The 19,442-nt window shown below is 39.2% G+C and overlaps 1 protein-coding gene and 1 pseudogene across 6 annotated transcripts in view; one reads left to right on the plus strand and one right to left on the minus strand.

Annotated features, from left to right (window-relative positions):
* Positions 1-19,442, minus strand: part of OSBPL3 (oxysterol binding protein like 3) — a 200,163-nt gene that overhangs the window by 128,810 nt on the left and 51,911 nt on the right. The window lies entirely within an intron of this gene.
* LOC101043986 (large ribosomal subunit protein uL30 pseudogene) lies at positions 13,458-14,203 on the plus strand (annotated as a pseudogene).

A 19,442-nucleotide genomic window follows, 5' to 3' on the forward strand; every position in this document is an offset into this window, starting at 1 on the left:
AAGAGATGGCCTGCAGGGAGCCATAAAGATGTGGGTAGGACCTGACTGGGTAGAGAGAAGCATGGAAGACAAAGCCGTGAGCTGGGCAGCAAGGGGCACCTCCTGCAACATTTCTCAATTCTAGCTGCATGACAGGATCACACTGGGAAGCTTCTACAAAATCCCAAAGACTGGTGCCATTTCGTACAAACTGGTCCAGACACTGGTGATGAGGCCAGGGAAAGGGCATCTTGAGATACTCCCAGGTGATTTGGATACACAGAAAGGGTTGAGCCACTGCTCTAACATAATCTTGCATCCAGAAATGACAGATTTACTCCACAGAACTGCCTTCTTTAATTTTGGTATTTAATTTTGTTTGAGCATCTTAAGCCAGACCTATGTCTGCTGCATCCAATTTACACCAAATTGAAATGCAAAGCAGGATGTGACTTAGCAGTTTAAAGGGTAAGAAAAGATAGCACCACCCAAGAACTTAAAATAACATCTGGTGGTTTGAATTTTATCAGTGGGTGTTGTTACGTTCCCTTAACTGACAACTGCTTGTGGAAGCATGGTAGAGTTTTAGCAATTGGCAACCACAGACAGCATTTCATTACCTATCTAAAAAGACTATCAATTGAGTTACTATAAAATCTGAGTGTGAATTTTTAAAACTTCCCTATTTCCTATAAAAATCTACTTACCATCTTTTCAGAAATGTGAACAGCCAGCTAACAATGGGTAATGCTCTGTAAGTGCTAACTGAACACTCAAATAACAAGAAACAAAATACCCTAGTGGGTCATGTATCAGATGTACACACTTCAGGTTTGTTTGTCTACGTAACTAAAAATAACGTTGGGACTAAAAATCTAAACTTAAACCAAATTCTATAAATCTAAGTCCCCAAGATATATTTTGGAGGTATCCTTCCAAAACTGCAGGGGCAACAATAAACAATTCCTTGTAAGAGAATCACTAATTTAGGGTACGTAGGTGGGGAGAAAAAGGGATACAGGAAGTTTTACTCATTTTCATGGGAAAAAAAGATTACTGCAAAAAACTTAACCTGAGACACTTTTAAACTAGTACAAACTGGAAAAAAAGAGAGACATAAACGGAAAAGGCAGAGAAAACAGATTTTTTAAAGGTGGGGTCGTTACTGGCAGACTAAAGCTAAAAAGACAAGAAAAATCTAAAAGCACCTCTGTTCCCAGTGCTAACAATGACACAGTTATTCTCTCCAGTAGAGTGCATAGATCAGAAACAACTTGAAGACTCTGTCTCATTCTTGTTTTTGTTTTGTCTTAATTGACCTGGTAGGTGGTAGGTTGTTTATAAAATTGATAACCTGTGTTCCTCCCCTTCACATTAGCTGCTAGAAGATTTTTATTAAACTTATTTTATAACTCAGAAGAAAATATTCTCAAGTACCCATTTATCAAACTTTAAAAAAATTGTAGAAAGATGGATCCTAATTCTTTAGGAGTTTACATCTAATGAGAACGTTACCAAAAAATAACAGTTCACAGGAATTATAAATAAGAAAATCTATGTCAAAATGTGGGATATAAGTAATGTGTTAAAACTCTGATTCCATCACGTTAATTTTAAAAATCAAATTCAGCAACCAGGACCCTGGTCTTCCTTTGCATATTCCCCTATGTTGCACAATCATTGCAGACATCCATTGATTAGGGAGTTTAGCACATTAAGGGTGTTCTAATAAACCATTCTGTGCTTACCAGTTTTCATCAAAGAACTCCAAGTACTATGCAAAAGGCAACTCCCCCATCCTCACACCTAAAGACAGAACAGCCCAGCACAGAACAATGACAATCATAGCTCCTGAAAATGAGAAGCACCCAGTCTCAGACCCAAGGCAGACGTCAAGGCTTATTTACGGCTTAGAGCAAGCTGATGCCAGTTCTGATTCACCATTACTGAGTGTGGAAGGCATATTTTTCAAAGATGACCACAGCAATGTACATCCCATCCCAGACGCTCCTCGAATGATGTGAGAGCAACATTTCTTTGTCATTAGGTGGCTTCTATATTCCCATCCTTTTAATTTGAGTGGCTTCTAAGTATGGCAGAAATGATGCCTGTGACTTCTGAGGCTGCGTTAGATATGACGATGTAAATTCCACTTGATGCCCTCTTGTCTCAGGGTGTTTGCCCTTCAACTCCACCACCACGATGTGAGTAAGCTCTGGCTAGCCAGTGTGGAAAGAACACATGGAGAGATCCACTTGGAAAAGAATGGTGACCCCTGCCACCTAGGCCGATAACCAGCATCAACACGCAGACATGTTACTGAGCAGCCTCCATCCCTCCTGCTGTCCCAGCTGCCACTGAATAGAGCAGAAACTATGTCTCTTCATCAAGTGCCACCCAAATTAAAGCTCTCAGGGATACAAAAACATTGTCATTAACCCTCCAATTCATTGTCATTGTCTCAATTTACCAAGTTTTGGGGTTGTTACATAGCATTAGACCACTGAAACCCTAGGCAGGAAGCCCTGGCTGACCTCCAGGCTGGGCAGGTGGGAAGTATGAATGTGGGGTGAAAAAGTCTCCCAGTTAAGTCAGTGGCAATGCTTTCTTCTCCTGACCCTCAGGCCAGCAGCCTCCTTCTACCAGAGCAACCTGCTCCTGCCATGTAGGTCAGACTTAGAAGGAGGCTCCTTGACCAACAAACGCTGACTCCCTTATAAAGTCACTTACAAGAAGCAGACATTGTCTAGTGTGGGGGCCAGTCAGCTGACCAAGGTCTATATGTGTCTGAGAGTGACAGACAGATCACAAAGTGACGTTGGGAACGTACGACTGGGCACAAAGATAAGACATAAGAACTCCTTAAAAACCCTGTAAAAATACCTTTCAGCCCAGACCTCAAAATTTCTCCCTTACCACTTGGCATTTATTTTCATAGTAGTTGAAGCTGTCGTTGGGAGTGCACTGTCATGTGGTACCTGAGCCGCAGAAAAATTAAGTAGCTCACTAAGGTCACAGGGTCAGTCAGTGGGGTTACAACTAGGACAGGGCCAAGCATCAAACACCATATCCTGTCAAGAACATACATCCAAAAAAAGGAAAAGGCAGCTAAAGTAAAAGTTGCACGTGTATGCACTGTAGCTTTCCTAAGGAGAAGATTTATTATGAAACAGTCAAAATCCCGAGCACCATTCAATCCTTTGGTAAAAACATGTAGACTCTTGGGTGTTGGCCAGAGGGCTGTTCTTTCAATATTGCAGAGCAAAGATCTAGTTCCCACAATACATGGGCTTCCCTGAAAGCTATCTGTGCCCAGAAACCACAAAGAATACCAACAAGGCAATATGGAAAGCAGTTCATCAACTGAGTAGGAGTCAAAAAAAGATTGAAAGTAGAGGTAACAAGAGAGAAGAGACAAGAGCCCAACTCTTAAGGCTGGGATGAACCCCGTAGGATCATGGAAAGAAAAGATCAGCCTGCAGACCACAGCCAACCACTGGACAGCAGAGCCAGTATTGGACAGCATCAAGTTCTACCACCCAGTAGCATCCACTAGCAGGTAGAACTTGATGCTGTCCAATACTGTAGCTTCTGGCCACATGCCCTAGTGAGAGCATGAAATGTGGCCAGTGCAACTAAGAAACTAAATTTCAAATTATTGAAATTTACGTAGCCACAGATGGCTGGCATCTACCATACTGGAGAACCCAGTTTTAGACCATATTACTCTAAACTGGTTAACCTTCTCCCCTTTTTCTATAGCACAAAATGGGCAAACCTAGACACACTGCTGCTTCCTGAAATCTTCCAGGTGTGTCCTGCTCCACCTCCTCTGAAAAGGTAGGTGGCTGGTGTACACCTGACTCACGACAAAGTATGAGGCCAAAACTTAACTGTATTAAGTCATATCCAGGCAATTTTCTTTCTCATTTCCTCCATTGTCTGGATAAAACGAAATGAAAAATAAAACAGCCTACTGGTTTTCTACATGAGATCTGCAGGGTTTTTAAGTAAAAAGCCCAATATAAACTGACAGGTACTTCAAACTGTGTATCTGTCACAAGAGATGAGCTGCCCTGTAAGGACCAGACCCTCCAGCTCATACAGCTTCAACTAGAAACTGTTTAGGAATGGCTCATAATCCTCCTGCTCAGCATCAAGGCAACAGGCTGTCAGACAGAGCAAAAGATCATACTTCATAACCAAAAAAGTTATTAGTTAAAAAAAAATCAGATGCCAATTTTTTTGGTAGATGAAAGTATTTACCACTTTCTAATATCTTCAGATGGTAACTAAAACCTACCGTCAGCCAGCCAGGTGCCGAGTGGGGAGGGAGAATGAGAAATATTTTAAGAGGGTTCCCATACAGTCTACAAAATGCTGTAAACAGCTCCACAAAGCAGCCCAATAGCTCTCATTTGGCTTGCTGGAAAGTTGTTAATCTGTCAGAGAAAGGAGAAACTCGCCAAGAAAACAGCTGGTTCTCCAGTATGTAACTTTTTCCATAATCTGACCCCCGATTTACCAACTCAAACTTACTTCAGCCACTACCCAATAGCATTCACCATTTCAGGCAAACAGTTTTTAAAGCTTCCCCATTGAAGGTAGGCATTCTGGCAAATTGCTAGTAGACTAGAAATGCAAACAACCTCTTCAGAAGACAGTTTGGCAATTTAAAAAAAAAAAAAAAGTCTTTCAAAAATAAAGGCAACAGATGATTCCCAAACATGGTAATCCTCAAACATGAAATATTTCCAAACTCAAGGAATACAGCATCTAAAACCTGTTTCTTTAAAAAAAAAAAAAAAAAATTGACCATGAAGTTCACCAAATACTACATTTTTAAGAAAGAAAATCCATGGTAAAAAGACCAATGGTTAACAGTACATTGATTAGGAATACATAGGTGAAAGGATACCTAGGGGAAATTAGAGCTACGGAGTATTAAAAGTATAAAGCCTAACAAAACAAAAATAAAACAAGCAGCACACATCAGAAAGCCAGGCATGGACAGAGGGAGGAGGCACTCGATGTTTATCACGTTGTCCTGTTATTCTCAGTCCATACTGCCTCCCGACCTCTTGGCAGTTTTCATCTCTTTTTTGAACCTAAAAGAACAAATGATCTTATGCTAAAGAATTACTTTTCAGAAGATCAATATTTTTCTCTTTTGTTAAATTCAAGTAAGACCAAACTGAATGTTTTACTTTTAAAGTCATGTTTTGTTTGAACTCAATTTTATGCAATTATTTCTGCCCGTCATTTATCTCCCTATCCTCTGGTGTTCCTCTCTCACTATATGAGCAGACGCATGGCTGAAATAAATGTTAACATTTGTTATCTTCTGCTTGAGCTTTTTTGGGTAATATTTTACTTTCTCTTTTGAACTTTTTTTTCTTTTGCCTGATTTTTTAAAATTAGGAAAATATTACTAAAGTAAAAATAAAGCAGCTATGACTTTTCTGGTTTGCATGGTTCTTTTTCCATTTGTTCACCTGATCTGTGTTTCTCTTATTTCCCCAACACTCACCAACCTCAGATTCTGACTCATATACTTCCATCAGTCTTCTTCATTCCCTGACCCTCTTCTCTGGTTGTGTCTCAGTTGTTGGAGAAACCTTATGTGTCACGCTCTAAGGTAAAAGAATCTGCCTGACATCACTCCTCCTGACATCAACATCAAGTAGGGAACTGTAGAAACCTCCCGAGAATATAGATAAGAAAAACGTGGTGTCTGGATATTTTCACTAGAGATGTGAAATGGAAACTACCCATGCTGGGAATCCCAGCTGTGCTGCTGTTACACCACAATGGTGACATACACCAACACACACAAACCAGGTTTACTGGCAGCCATGCCACTAAGACGTCTTCCATTTTCCCCCATTGCTCGCTCTCTCTCTCTTTTTTTTTTTTTAGAAAATTAAGTAACTCCTATTTGATGACTTAGAAGATGGAAGGAAGGATGAGTGTGTGGGTAGAGGAAGGGAAGGAAAAAGAATTCCTGGGAGTGGAGGGGCCTGCACTCACTTTGTAACTATACATGATTTGCTCTACCACAGAACTCCACGAAATGTGTTCCAGTGATGACAAGCTTATCTACAACCCCAGCACCATGATAGTAGTCCATATTTTGTTTATTCTGTAGCAGAAGTCAGTGGTCATGTTTACCACAGGTCCTTCTCCTGTCTCTCCCTGTTCTCCATCTTAAGGAGTGTGTATCAGAGCAAAATCTGCAGAAATCGCATGTTCAAGTTCACTGTACCAAGGATTATCAGACACCACACAAACCGAGTAATACAAGTAACAATTTTTAAAAACCCAAATATTGATATCCTGGAGCATAAGATATTTTGTAACATACATACATGTATGTGTATATATATATATATATATATATATATATATACACACACACACACACACACACACACACACACATACACAGAGTTTCATCAATTTGGTTGTAACTCCTAATTTAAGCTCTCATTTTGTGACGGTTCTTACAGAACAGACACAGTCAGCTTCTATGTTATGTACCAGCAGACATGACCTTTCTTAGAAACAGCAACTCAGAAAGACTAAAAAATAAGAAATAAAGGCATTACCCTGAATCCTAACTATGCAAAATATGTCTCGGCAAATACCAGTCCCAGAAGGCTCTCTGTGGGCTGGGGGAGACTCCAGAGACTAGTCATCTTTGGGAAGTCCTGCTCTTACGTTCACTCTTAATGACACCATGTAACATATGTTGGCACATTAAAGACTGAGAAATCCTGAAGTTAAGCAGCAACGACAACAACAAAACCCAAACCTGTTAACTTGGTTGAACTCATTCCAAACCTATTTGATTATGGAATCCATTCTCTGAGGCAAAACTTACCCAGTTACCAACATTCCTTCAGCCTGATGATCCTGTCTAGCTTTCAAACTTAGTAACCCTATGAGTCCACAAAATGACTTGAACTCTTACCTATAAAGGTTGGCTTACCCTCGCACATAATAACAAGCATAGGTGCCATTTCTCAGTGTGTATCAGGCTCACAGCAGCAGTAGTAACACCTGGATACTCTTTATCATTTCATGTATAGACCTGAGAGGTCAAGAGAGTCATGAGAAACTGACCATCACATAAACACCATGGCAACATTCAGAAGCTGGCAGCGTGCTTTCCTACCTGACCCTATCCTCCCTAAGTTTCCCTCCTTGGTTCTGATGACCACATACCTTTGCCATCCCCAACGTCCCACTCTGCTCTCTACTTGCTGTTTAAACTTTACTACTCAGACTCAATCCTTCCTATTTCAATCTGGAATTACCCTAGAGAGAAAACATCTAGATGGAAGTACATGAGTATTTGGAAGAAAGAAGTGCCAAGCAAGAGAGAATTAAAACACTAAGTCAGCTGGATAAACTACTCATAAAAATCTTGTGGAAAATACCTCAGTAATAAACCTTCACACAACTGTTATGTGGGCTTACATAGAAAAATATGTGCAAGCAATTAACTTTATATTTACCCAAGTAAATAAGAAAATGGGAGCAACATTTAGTACTCACTTCACAAATGTTCACTGATCACTTACGATTGGTCAGGCACCGTTCTAGACATTGGAGACAGAGCAGTGAACTTGGTCTGAAACATTTCACAAATATCACAGCATAGACTAGAAAATTCAGTAACTCCAATTCTTATGACCCTGGAGAAAACAGTTTCTAAATGGAAGACAAATTACTTTAAGGAAGAATTTAGAATCATATTACAAGGTACCAAGCAAGCTTTTGAATCCATGAGAAAAGGACAGAAAAGGCAAAAGACATAAATTTTGTACCTAACATTTCTCAGGTACAATGCTAGAAGCTCCTACATATGTCATATTATTTTATTCCCAAAATTATTCTTTGATTTGATAAAGTTTTATTTTATAGTTAAGGAATAGACAGAGCCAGTGGCCAAATTTTTGGAATATGTCCAATTCCATCCAAGTCCACGCCTTTTATATAAATAGTGAGACTAGATCTGAAACTGAATTCATGGCCACTTCAAAATAACATTTCCAATATGACTTCATGATGACAAAGAAAAGACATCTCAAAATACGTGTGGGAGAAGGACAGACATCAGTATTGTATCGAAAAATAATCTTTCCAAACTTGGAGGAGTCACACTTTCTGATTTCAAGTTACTACAAAGCTACAGGCATCAAAACAATGTGTCCTAGCATAAAGACAGACATACAGATCAGTGGAATAAGAATGAGAATGTAGACAGCAAGCTCTCACATTTATAGTCAATTCATTTTTGATAAAAGGGCCTAGATAATCCAATGGCGAAATAACAGTCTTTAAAGCAAATGATGCTGGTACTAGAACTTGATATCTACAGGCAAAAGAATAAAGTTGGGCTCCCTACCTCATACTATGTACAAAAATTAACTCAAAATGGACCAAAGACAAAAATGTAAGAGCTAAATCTACAAAACTCTTAGAAGAAAACACAGAGATAACTCTTCCTGACCTTGGATTAGGTGATGGTTTCTGATATATGGCACTTAAAACACAGGGGGGAAAAAGTGATAAATTGAACTTCATCAAAATTAAAACATTTTGCACTTCAAAGGGTAATATCAAGAAAATAAAAACACAGTCCAAAAAATGAGAGATAATATTTGCCAATCATCTAATATGGGTCTAGTATGCAGAATAAAGAACGCTTACAACTCAAGAATAAAAAACAGACAACCCAATATTTTAAATGGGCAAATAACTACAACGACATTTCTCCTTCGAAGAAGACATACAAATGGCCAATAAGCACATGAAAAGATGCTCAATGTCATTAACCATGAGAAAATGCACATCAAAACCACAATACCACTAAAATGGTATTTTATAGAGATACCACTAAATAGAGATATCACTAAAATGTCTACATAAAATTAGTTAATTAACTAATAGACAGTAACAAGTTACTAAGGATATGGAGAAATTGCAACTTTATACAGTTTGGTGGGAATGTAAACTTTGAATAACCTTCTGGCAGTTCCAGACATATGAAAATGTATGTCTACACAAAATCTTATACAGGCATGTCCATAGTAGCATTATTTACAATAGTCAAAAAGTAGAAAAAGCTAAATGTCTATTAACTGAATGCATAAAAGTAGAATATCCACAAAATGAAATATTATTTTAGCCAAAAAAAATAATAATAATAAGGAATTAAACAGTGAGTCATGCTACAACATGTATGAACCTGGAAAACGTTATGCTAAGTGAATGAGGGCAGATTTCTAAAAGGCCATATATTGTATTATTTCATTTATATAAAATATCCGGAATAAACAAATTTATAGAGACAGAAAATAGATTGATGTTTGCCAAGGGGTAGAGGCAGAAGGAAATAAAGTAATATGGAGTTTCTTTTTGAGGTGAGAGAAATTCATTAGATAGTGGTGATGGTTACATGATTTTGTGAATATACCAAAAAATATTACTGGCATATGTTCTAGTAGAGTAAATTTTGTGGTATGCTAATTATATCTAAATGTAAAAATCCCTTGAAAACTCCAACAAGAAAGTTTTGAAAACCCCACCAAGACTGCTTTAAAATAGCCAGCTCAGCTGAAAACAAATGACCAAATAAAATCAACATGGGACCTTGTGATTTAGGATCAGTCTACATAAAGCCTACTGAATCTATACTATCTAGTGAACTCATGGAAATGAAAGAATGAAACAGCAGAGGTCAAATCCAACTTCAACACATGGAAACACCTGTACAAATTATGACAAGACTTGTCAATCCTGCTGCCACACGAGTTATCCTAGAACTCACTTGAGAGACTGGTGACAATTGTATCTAGTAATGAATGTGGGGCCTTCTAAGATCTTAAAGACTTTCTTCTATCCCAGAAGGCAGCACCAGCTTAGATATCTGAGCATCTATTTATGTGTAAATCCAAGGTCTAATGAAAATCTTTACAGAATGACTAAAAGCCTGATCTGGATGTCATATGAAAATGACTCTCAAACTCTGAAACAATTGGTTGATCTTTGCTCTATATACTTTCTTTACATTTAGCAGTGACATTAAAAAAAAAAAAATTTACAACTCTAATTCTCAGAAATACCACAATGTAGGCTAAAATAAATACACATATGTACACCCATATTCACACAAACCAACCCATCATGAATCCAAAGAATGACACAGGTTAATGAAAAGCCTGAATTGCATTGTCTACAGTAAAAAAAAAAAAAAAAAAAAACAACATGAATAGAGCAGCACAGATAATCCCAACTTTTGAGAGGCTCTGTTCCAAAAGGTAATTGTTATCAGCTCTCTGACACTATTCAAAACACATTTTTTCACAGAAGTTTGGTCATGTGCCCCGGCCAGCCCAGACAGGGCCATGCAATGCCCTTGAAGCTAAACACACCTTCCAAGGTCAACTCCAGAATGCACCTCAGAAATGGCAGCATCCTAGCTGCAGCAGCAGGAAATAGCAAGACTCTCTACCCTCTGTGGTACCTCTCAGGTACTCTAAACTGATGAGCAAATACAGGGCATGGTCCACACTGGGAATCCCATCCTACTCCCACTGAGACATACAAATCCTTCACAAAGGATCTCTAAGCCTGGAAGGACCTGTGGCTTCCTGCTACTCTCCCAAAGTTCTAATCTCAGTACAATTCTGCTAATTTGGAAAAGAAAACAAACAAGAGCTCACATTATGGGATTTTTAAGAACTTTCCAATGAAGTACTACATTCTCACAAAAAGCCAAATTGCTAGATTTTTTAAAAACACATTTTATAGGGAAGACGCATGAAAAGTAGATTAGGAAAACTAGATTCATTACTTTTGGCAGCTTCTCAACATCTACAACCAATACAAATTCAATTTTTCACCACCTTTATGTCCCACATCCAGCCAAGAGGCTGGCACACAGCAGCTACCTCAGAATCACTTGTGGAATCTCTGGACTTCTAACATTGTTAGTATTGTGACTGCAACTTACTTTTTAAATACAGTAAAGTAATTTACATACAGTGTGATGGGGATTCACAGGATTGACCTGGCCTCAGAAAAGACATCATTTAGGTGAGAAATAGGAAATAAGTTTAAAAATACAAACTATCCACAAACACTGCATTGTCTGGACTATGTTTCAAGAAGTCCTAATAGAGCGCAGTGAGGTGGACTGGGGAGAGCACAAACTTTGGTGTTAGAAAGGTGGCTTGTCGTTGCCAGCAATGTGACTTTGAGCAAATCTGCTTCTTGTGCCTAGATATTCTCAACCAGGGAACAATTCCCTCTCAAGAGAATTGTACGGCTGAATAACCAGGGTGGGAGGGAAATTAAGTTTTCAGTGGATACCGTGGTGCTTTTAGAGTTTGGTTCTACAAACATGCCTTTCTCGTTCAACAATTACATAAAAGGCACTATGTAATTCATCATTACAGTAAACCGCAAGTGAGAGCTGGGAAGTGCATAAAAATGACAGGCTGCTCTCCCTAGCCCTTCCCTTATTTCCCTGTGCCCTCTCTTGGTTGTCCTGTGACTTCCACAGAGTGGCCAGCTCTGCCCTGGTCCTCAGTCTAACCTCATTCTAGCCTGACCACCTGCTTCTGACTCACAGTCTTGCTATGAACCCTGCTGTTTGCCTTGGAAACCAAGTCTTGCTTCAGGTTTCCAGGTCAAGGATCTCTGTCCAACCCTGTCCCCCCATCCCCTCTCTCTTGGCAAAAGTGGGATCACTCTCTCAGGGAGAACCACAGGGCTAATTCTGATTCCAAAGCAAGCTATCACCTTAGAGTTGATGCAGCAAACAAACAAAAAAGCACATTTGCTTACAGTTTTGGGAGAAAAAATAAAGGAAAAGAATAAGAATAAAACATACAAGCATTACCATCAGAGACACTCTACACTGTAACTACCACATACCTCCCCAACCCCAACACACACACAGAATCAGAGATGGAACAAATGAAGCAAATCTTCCTCAAGTTCAGAACAGTAAATCTAATCCTAGAAAATAGTTTCCATCAATCACGATAGGTTATCTAACTAGAAAGGGCCATCCCTAGGCCCACAGAGGAGCCCAAGCATGCCTGCTGACCTCTCCCTACAGAGTGGAACTCCTCAGGAATTGTGAAGTCAGAGCTAGAAGAGTATCTCCACTCCTCAGCAACCTATTCCTAAAACCAGCATCTTCCACTCTCAGGGTGGGAATCAGCATCCAGGTCTGTGCCTCATGTCTCCCAGGCCACTGGAGTAACCCCAACCAAGGGCTGCCACTGTGCTGACCTAGCTAAGACAACCAGATTCCCTTCCTTAGAATGTGGAAGAATTTGGAAGCTAGACACACAGTGACCTAGACAGACTCTGAAGACCAATGAACTAACTCAGTAGATGAGCAGGACTACCAGGGCTGCTATTTTTAACCATAAGTGGGGCAAGCAGGGATGAGAATGGGACGGCGGGGCAGAAAGAGAGATGGAGAGACTAAAAGAGAAGAAGAGAGACTGACAGACAAGAGTCCCAGATAAATGCACAGTGTGAGGCACAGAGACAGGCGGACAGACAGCATGCGCATGCAATGAGACAGAGGCAGGCAAAGTAACGCAAACCCAAAGGAGACCAGTAAGATAGGGAGCTTGAGTGGGGCAGGCGCCTGGGTTGGGAGAAGGGAGATCCTCATAGGGCTCTGTCCTCAGAGTGGGATGCCCTCCCACGTCACAGCGGTGCTTCCTGCTGCCTGCCAGGGGCTCTGAGAGCTGCCCCGTGCATCACTCAATAAACCCTCTCTTACCTGATCCAGTCTGTTTCTCACTTAAGAAATCTAGAAAAACAATTTTAAATATCAACACCCAGTGAGAGGAGAAGGACTGGCAATGTTGACACGTACTGTGGATAAACAAATAAAAATATCTGGGAAACCTACTTAGCTATCACTATCAAAATTCTATAAAATATTCTATCTTTGGACTCAATCATTGGTTGTATATAGGAAAAAAGTATATACAACCACAATGTCCAATAGTAGAAGAAAAGTTCAGCAAATTTAGACCAGAATACATTTATTTCATGTGGTGAATAATATCACCTCTAAAAATATTTATGGTTAAGAGAAAAATGCTAACTATAAAAGTACCTAGAACTATATAAAAATGTACATTGAAAATAAAGATCACAAGGAAATAGAGATGACAGGAGGCTACATTTGGGTAGCAACGCAGAGATTTTTTCTTCCACTATACATTCTCTGTATTTTCAACATTTTCATAATGAGAATATATTCAAAATGATATATTTAATTACTTAAAAAATAGAATAAAGAGGGAAAAATTAGTAAGAGTCTATCCCCAATACACTTTTGTACTTGTGACTTTCCTATTGCTATAACACCCAGTATGGATTCCTACACAGAACTGGCTCTAAAAATTACCAACCCTCTTTTTCCAGCTGGAACCATGGAGGGTGTAGAAGGTGGAGAGAAAAAGAAGGCTCCTGCTGTGCCAGAAACCCTTAAGAAAAAGTGAAGGAATTTTGCAGGGCTGAAGATCAAGCGCCTGAGAAAGAAGTTTGCCCAAAAGATGCTACGAAAGGCAAGGAGGAAGCTTATCGATGACGAAATGAAGCACTATCACAAGGAATACAGGCAGATGTACAGAACTGAAATAGGAATGGCAAGGATGTCAAGAAAAGCCAGCAACTTCTAAACACCTAAAGAACCCAAATTGGTGCTTGTCATCAGGATCAAAGGTATCAACGGTGTGAGCCCGAAGGTCTGAAAGGTGTTGTAGCTTCTTTCCCTTCGTCACATCTTCAATGGAACCTTTGTGAAACTCAACAAGGCTTCAAATAACATGCTGAGGATTGTGGAGCCATATATTGCATGGGGGTTCCAAAAGTGAAGTCAGTAAATGAACTCATCTGTAAGTCTGGTAATGGCAAAATTGCTAAGAAGCAAATTGCTTTGACAGGTAACACTTTGATTGCTCGATCTCTTGGTAAATATGGCATCACCTGCATGGAGGATCTGATTCATGAGATCTATACTGTTGGAAAACACTTCAAAGAAGCAAATAACTTCTGGCCCCTCAAATTATCTTCTCCATGAGGTGAAATGAAGAAAAAGAGCACCTATTTTGTAGAAGGTGGAGATGCTGGCAACAGAACGGACCAGATCAATAGGCTTATTAGAAGAATGAACTAAGGTGTCTGCCATGATTATTTTTCTAAGCCGGTCAGTTAATAAGCAATATCTGCTCTCAAACTGAATTAAAAATAAAAATAGAAAAATCATTGCCATCATCTGGCTAAGCTTTTTCCCAGTATTGTCATGGTGACATTGACTCAGTGAACATTTCCTCAATGCCTGTCCACTTCGTACAAGGTTGAGTAATGGCTGCTGATACTCTGATGGGCAACTCACTACTTCCTAAGACAGCCAATTTCATTTTTAAATGTTTGGGTGACATCGATTATCTCCAACTTAATTAGCCATCCTGAGGCCTGTCTACCAGCTCACCACTCTGATAGTAATCAGAGGGCTGTTAGATGCCCAAAAAGTTTCCCCTTTTCTGAAGATACCTAGACCTAGAGTGGCTCATGGTTCTGCCTCGCAGTCTGATTTGTCCCAGCTCAGGTGTTGTGCTTGTTTTCCCTTCTTTAGAGATAGTAAGAGTCAACTATATCTAGCTGTTACTCTTTTTCACTTCTTTCTGTGTGTTTATACACGAGGGAGACAAGGGAGAAGGCATAGCAATTCATCATCTGTGTAAGTCTTTCTGTTCTTTGTAAGAGCCCAATAGAACTACACATACAATTAACATTCAAAAAATTTTACTGAAGATTTCTAAATGACACGACCACAGAATTAGGTGTTTCAAAAACCATGTATATGAGCACAGAGTTGGATTTAAAAAGCCAACAGCTGAAAAAGAAATTATCCTGGCAGACTGTTTACAGACCTATAGCTGTGACAACAAACCTCCGTCAGCCCCTTCAATATCAACCCCAGAAGCACATGTAGAGGGTGGGTGGTTAGCCTTCTGGGCTGACATGGGCATGCTCATCTGACTTTGTTATTGTTGTCTGAGTTTTTGGAACACTGGGGAATGATGTCTGCCTATAATAATATATAGCCACATGCCTTTTCACGCAAAGAAGAAATATCCCAATTCCAGCCTGAATACTCAAAGACCCAGTACAGTTTCCCTATCTTTCCTTGCTGGTACTTACTTAATAATAAAATCTGTCTTTCTTCTAAGCAGTCAGTTGACAGACCTGCTTGAAGCAAGAGGCACTGAAATGTCTCAGAGGAACTCTACAAAGACGGCTTTCCTTTCAAGTTTAACTCCTAAGGAATAAATCTTTCCCTGCAAAAGTATTCTCTAGTTTATCAGGGCTAAACATGCATTCAGCAGTTCCAATTTTGATTGGAACATTTCACTGCTTTTCTCGATCACTGCAGCAGACAGAATCACTGAATTGTATACAAGAGAAAAGCAGGAATAGAGACAGGTTCACTGATGGTGCATTTAAAGCAAGCTTTCTCCTTTATATTTCAATGTTGCTAGAGTGAAGAGAGTTGGCTGGCTAGCTATATTTATGTCACCCAGATCTGTGATATGGAAAAGGTTGAACAGAATAGCAGTGTTAGTTTCCATGGATCACTACTAAGACAAGATGATACAACTGGAATTAGAAATATAAAGTCCATCCTGTTTCATGAAAAGGATCCTAGCTAGAAATTGAAATCTTAACAGCCTTAAGTTTTGCAATGGTGTGATGAAGAGGCGGACACTCCAATCAGGCAGTTCCCATAACAGGGCTTGGTATGCCGTGGTAACTGGATCCTATTGTTTCTCTATGTCTAGAACAATGACCCCTTAGGTGTACTGAATTGAGGATAACGATAATGACATCTTTGTACTTATAGAAGCAGTGTTTATAAGATGGACTCTTTCATACAAAGTTTTCCAGTTTTCAGTTTGAATATGTAGGGTCATGTCATGCCCCTACAAGTTTATTCAGTGGATATTCATTACCTACAAATAAGAGGTCATCTACCTGCAACTCAGAATCACCCATGGACAATTTAAAGAAAAATACATGCTCAGGACATACTCTCCCTGAAAATTTTAATTCAATGTTCCCAGGATCCAGGTAAAAACTTTTAAAAAAAGTGTTCCAATTATTGAAACGCACAGGATTGAGGACTACAGGCTTGCAAGAGGAAGTCTCTATGTTATATACAAGGCTCAATTCCCACCACTTTTCACCTGACATTTCATCATCCAGCCACACAAATAAACTTGCAGTTCTCTATAGACTATCTCTAAACCTTTGTAGCAGCCATGCCCACCCTCACTGTGGGCACAGCAGAGTGGCCACTGTGTAAGGTCGTAGCTCAAATGAGGCCTTCTTGTCAATTTCTGCCTAACATTCCCAGGCTGGCATGCACCAGCTGCCCTTGTATATACTTTGCATATACATTGCAACACCATTACAATAAAGATACTCGCATGCTTCTTTCCTATCTGAACTGTAAGCTCCTGGAGGACAGGACCTCATCTCTGTGATTTTTATATCCTGCTGTCTAGCAAAATACCCATCATATGATAGGTACTGAAAAATGTTTGATGAACTAATAATTGCATCCATGTAAAACCAATGTGGTCAATACGTTAAGAAACAGATTGCTGGCATTATTTTGAACTGAACAGAAGAAAATTTGAATGGACATAATCACTAGTTTTTATTCAAATAGATTTTTTGTACTGAGCGTTGGGTTCCAAGAGTTACTTAATCATCCTCAAGCATGCTACAAGAGAAAGTGCTTGGGGATCTCTGACTCAGTTAGAAGCAATGCTGCTTCCATCTTATATCTAGAACTCATTTCAAGGGGATTCATATGTCTTCAATTCTAGTCCTAGTTATCTCTGACAGAAAATCCAAAAGAAAGAAGCCAGCAGGGGAATTGACAAAAACGAAGATATATTTTATGTGCAGTTTAGAGTTTTCTGAATAGCATTTTTCTAAGCTACAGGCTTGCAGGACTTAAAATATGACTCAGAACACCAACTTTAATGCCAACGTTTTTATTTTTAGACTTTTTAGCAGAGAATATGGCAATAAATCCAAGCTACTCAGTCTACAAATCCTCTAAACTTCCTCCTAGAGAAAAGAATAGCACTTGGCATTTCTTGCGGTATTATTTTGGTATTATTTTACTTGCATATATACTTAGGCTAGTAAAATTTTGGTGACTAAAGAAGAATTAATAACTGAAGCTCTCAATGATTCTCATGATTACTGCTGAAGTTGGCAAAATATCCTCAGGCACAGAAGAAACTTGCTGATGAAAATGTGTATGGGAGGATTGTTCAGTTTTTTTCACAGTGATACACTTGCTTGTAGTTATGTCTGTGTTCTCAGACAAGTGGTAAGGGCATAGTAATAGAAGGTTTACCGTTTTGAGAGAGAAAATAGGACCACAGAAAATTCAATGGCATGCTAAAAATATTTTACACTTTATACGAACTGTGTTCTGCTGTTCAACACCTTAGCTCCTCACTACCTTATTTCTTTCTAGAAAGAGAAAAAAAAATGCTTCCTGAGGTGTAATTTATATAAAATAAAATCCACCTGATATGGTTTGGGTCTGTATCCCCACTCAAATATTATGCCAAATTGTAACCTCCAATGTTGGAGGTGGGCCTGGTGGGAGGTGATTGAACCATGGGGATAAATTTCCCCTTCGGTGCTGTTCTCATGATAGTGAGTGAGTTATTGTGAGATTTGGTTGTTTAAAAGTGTGTAGTATCTCCCCTTCTCTCCCTTCCTCCTGCTCAGGCCATTTAAGACGTACCTGCTTCCCCTTCGCCTTCTGCCATGATTGTAAGTGTCCTAAGGCCTCCCCAATCATGCATCCTGTACAGCCTGCAGAACCATGAGCCAATTAAAACTCTTTTCTTTATAAATTACTCTGTTAACTTCTTTATAGCAGTAACAGAAGGGGATAATACAGCACCCCTTTTAAGTGTACAGTTTGATAAGTCTGGAACAAATGTATACGCCTATGTAACCACTCCTGCAGTCAACACCTCAAAGAACATTCCCTCACCCAAAAAGCTCCCCCACGGCCTTCTACAGTCAACTCTAACCTGATGCCTCTGATTTCTATCAAAATCATCTGGTTTTACCTGTTCTAGGACATCATATTAATGGAATAATATTAGAGAATATGCTCTTTTCGTTTATGGCTTCTTTGCCTCGATGTAGTGTTTTTGAGTTTCAGCCATGTTTTTGCTAACATCAGTGGTACCTTCTTTTTTGCTCTGAGTAGCATTTTTTTGTATAAAATATACCACAATTTATCTGTTCACCAGCTGATGAATATATGAGTTGTTTCCAGTTTTTAGTCGTTACAATCAAGCTGCTATTAACATTTGTATTACAGTCCTTTCTCTTGGGTAAATCCAAAGGAGCAGGGTAAGTATGTTTAGCTTTAGAAATTGCCAAACTGCTCTCCAAAGTGGCTGCACCTCTTTATACTCCCACCAGCCATGCCTGGCAGCTCTAGTTGCTCCACATCTTAGCCAACATTTGCTATTGTCGGTCTTTTACATTTTAGTCATGCTGATGGGTATGCAGGTGTGCCTCACTGTAGTTTAATTTAGGTATGAAATCTGTTTCATTCCGTGATTAACCTTTTCCTCATTCTAAGGAATACAGGCAATGTGGCATACCAAAAGGTTGCTGTATCAGGGTCACTGTCCTAAATTTTATCACCAACTTTGTCACTAAATAGTTGCATAATGCTATAGAGACTATCCCACCTCATTTCTTCCCTATTGATAAAACAGTTAATTGGGCCATATAAGGCTTAAATTCATGTATTAAATAAAAATGGACATAAATGAGTTTTACTGAAATTACTTTCAGTACTTTCATAATAGTTAAGCATTTTTTACAGACTGTCCCACAGTTTTCAAAGAGAATTTGTATGATAATATATTCTATTTCATGCCATAATTCTCTCCAAAATACCACACTTTTTTTTAAGGAATAAGAATCCATCAAGAAAGGAGTTCCATTCAATGGAAGGCTCCCTTCTTGCCTGTTGCTTGCAAGCTAATTTGCCAAATCATGATCTTTAATGTGAACATTAATGCATCCTTTTCATAGTCATCTGAGCTTAATTCCAAGTTGCATCTGTTTGTAAAATGTTTCTGATTCAAAAAGCATAAGTAATCATCCTTGGTCATGTGTGTTTTGCTCACTAAGCTTTAAATTGCTGAGTGACTCAACTGGCAAATCTTTGGATTTCATTTGACAGTCTGCCTTATGCTTATACAATATCTCTTTACAATTGCTCAGCCTTGTATATCTAGCAATGTAAGAAAACCAACCAAATCCCCAAAGTTAGTCTTCACCTCTCTGGGTTC

Source organism: Saimiri boliviensis, chromosome 10 (genome assembly GCF_048565385.1).
Source record: "Saimiri boliviensis isolate mSaiBol1 chromosome 10, mSaiBol1.pri, whole genome shotgun sequence".
Classification (NCBI taxonomy): Eukaryota; Metazoa; Chordata; class Mammalia; order Primates; family Cebidae; genus Saimiri; species Saimiri boliviensis.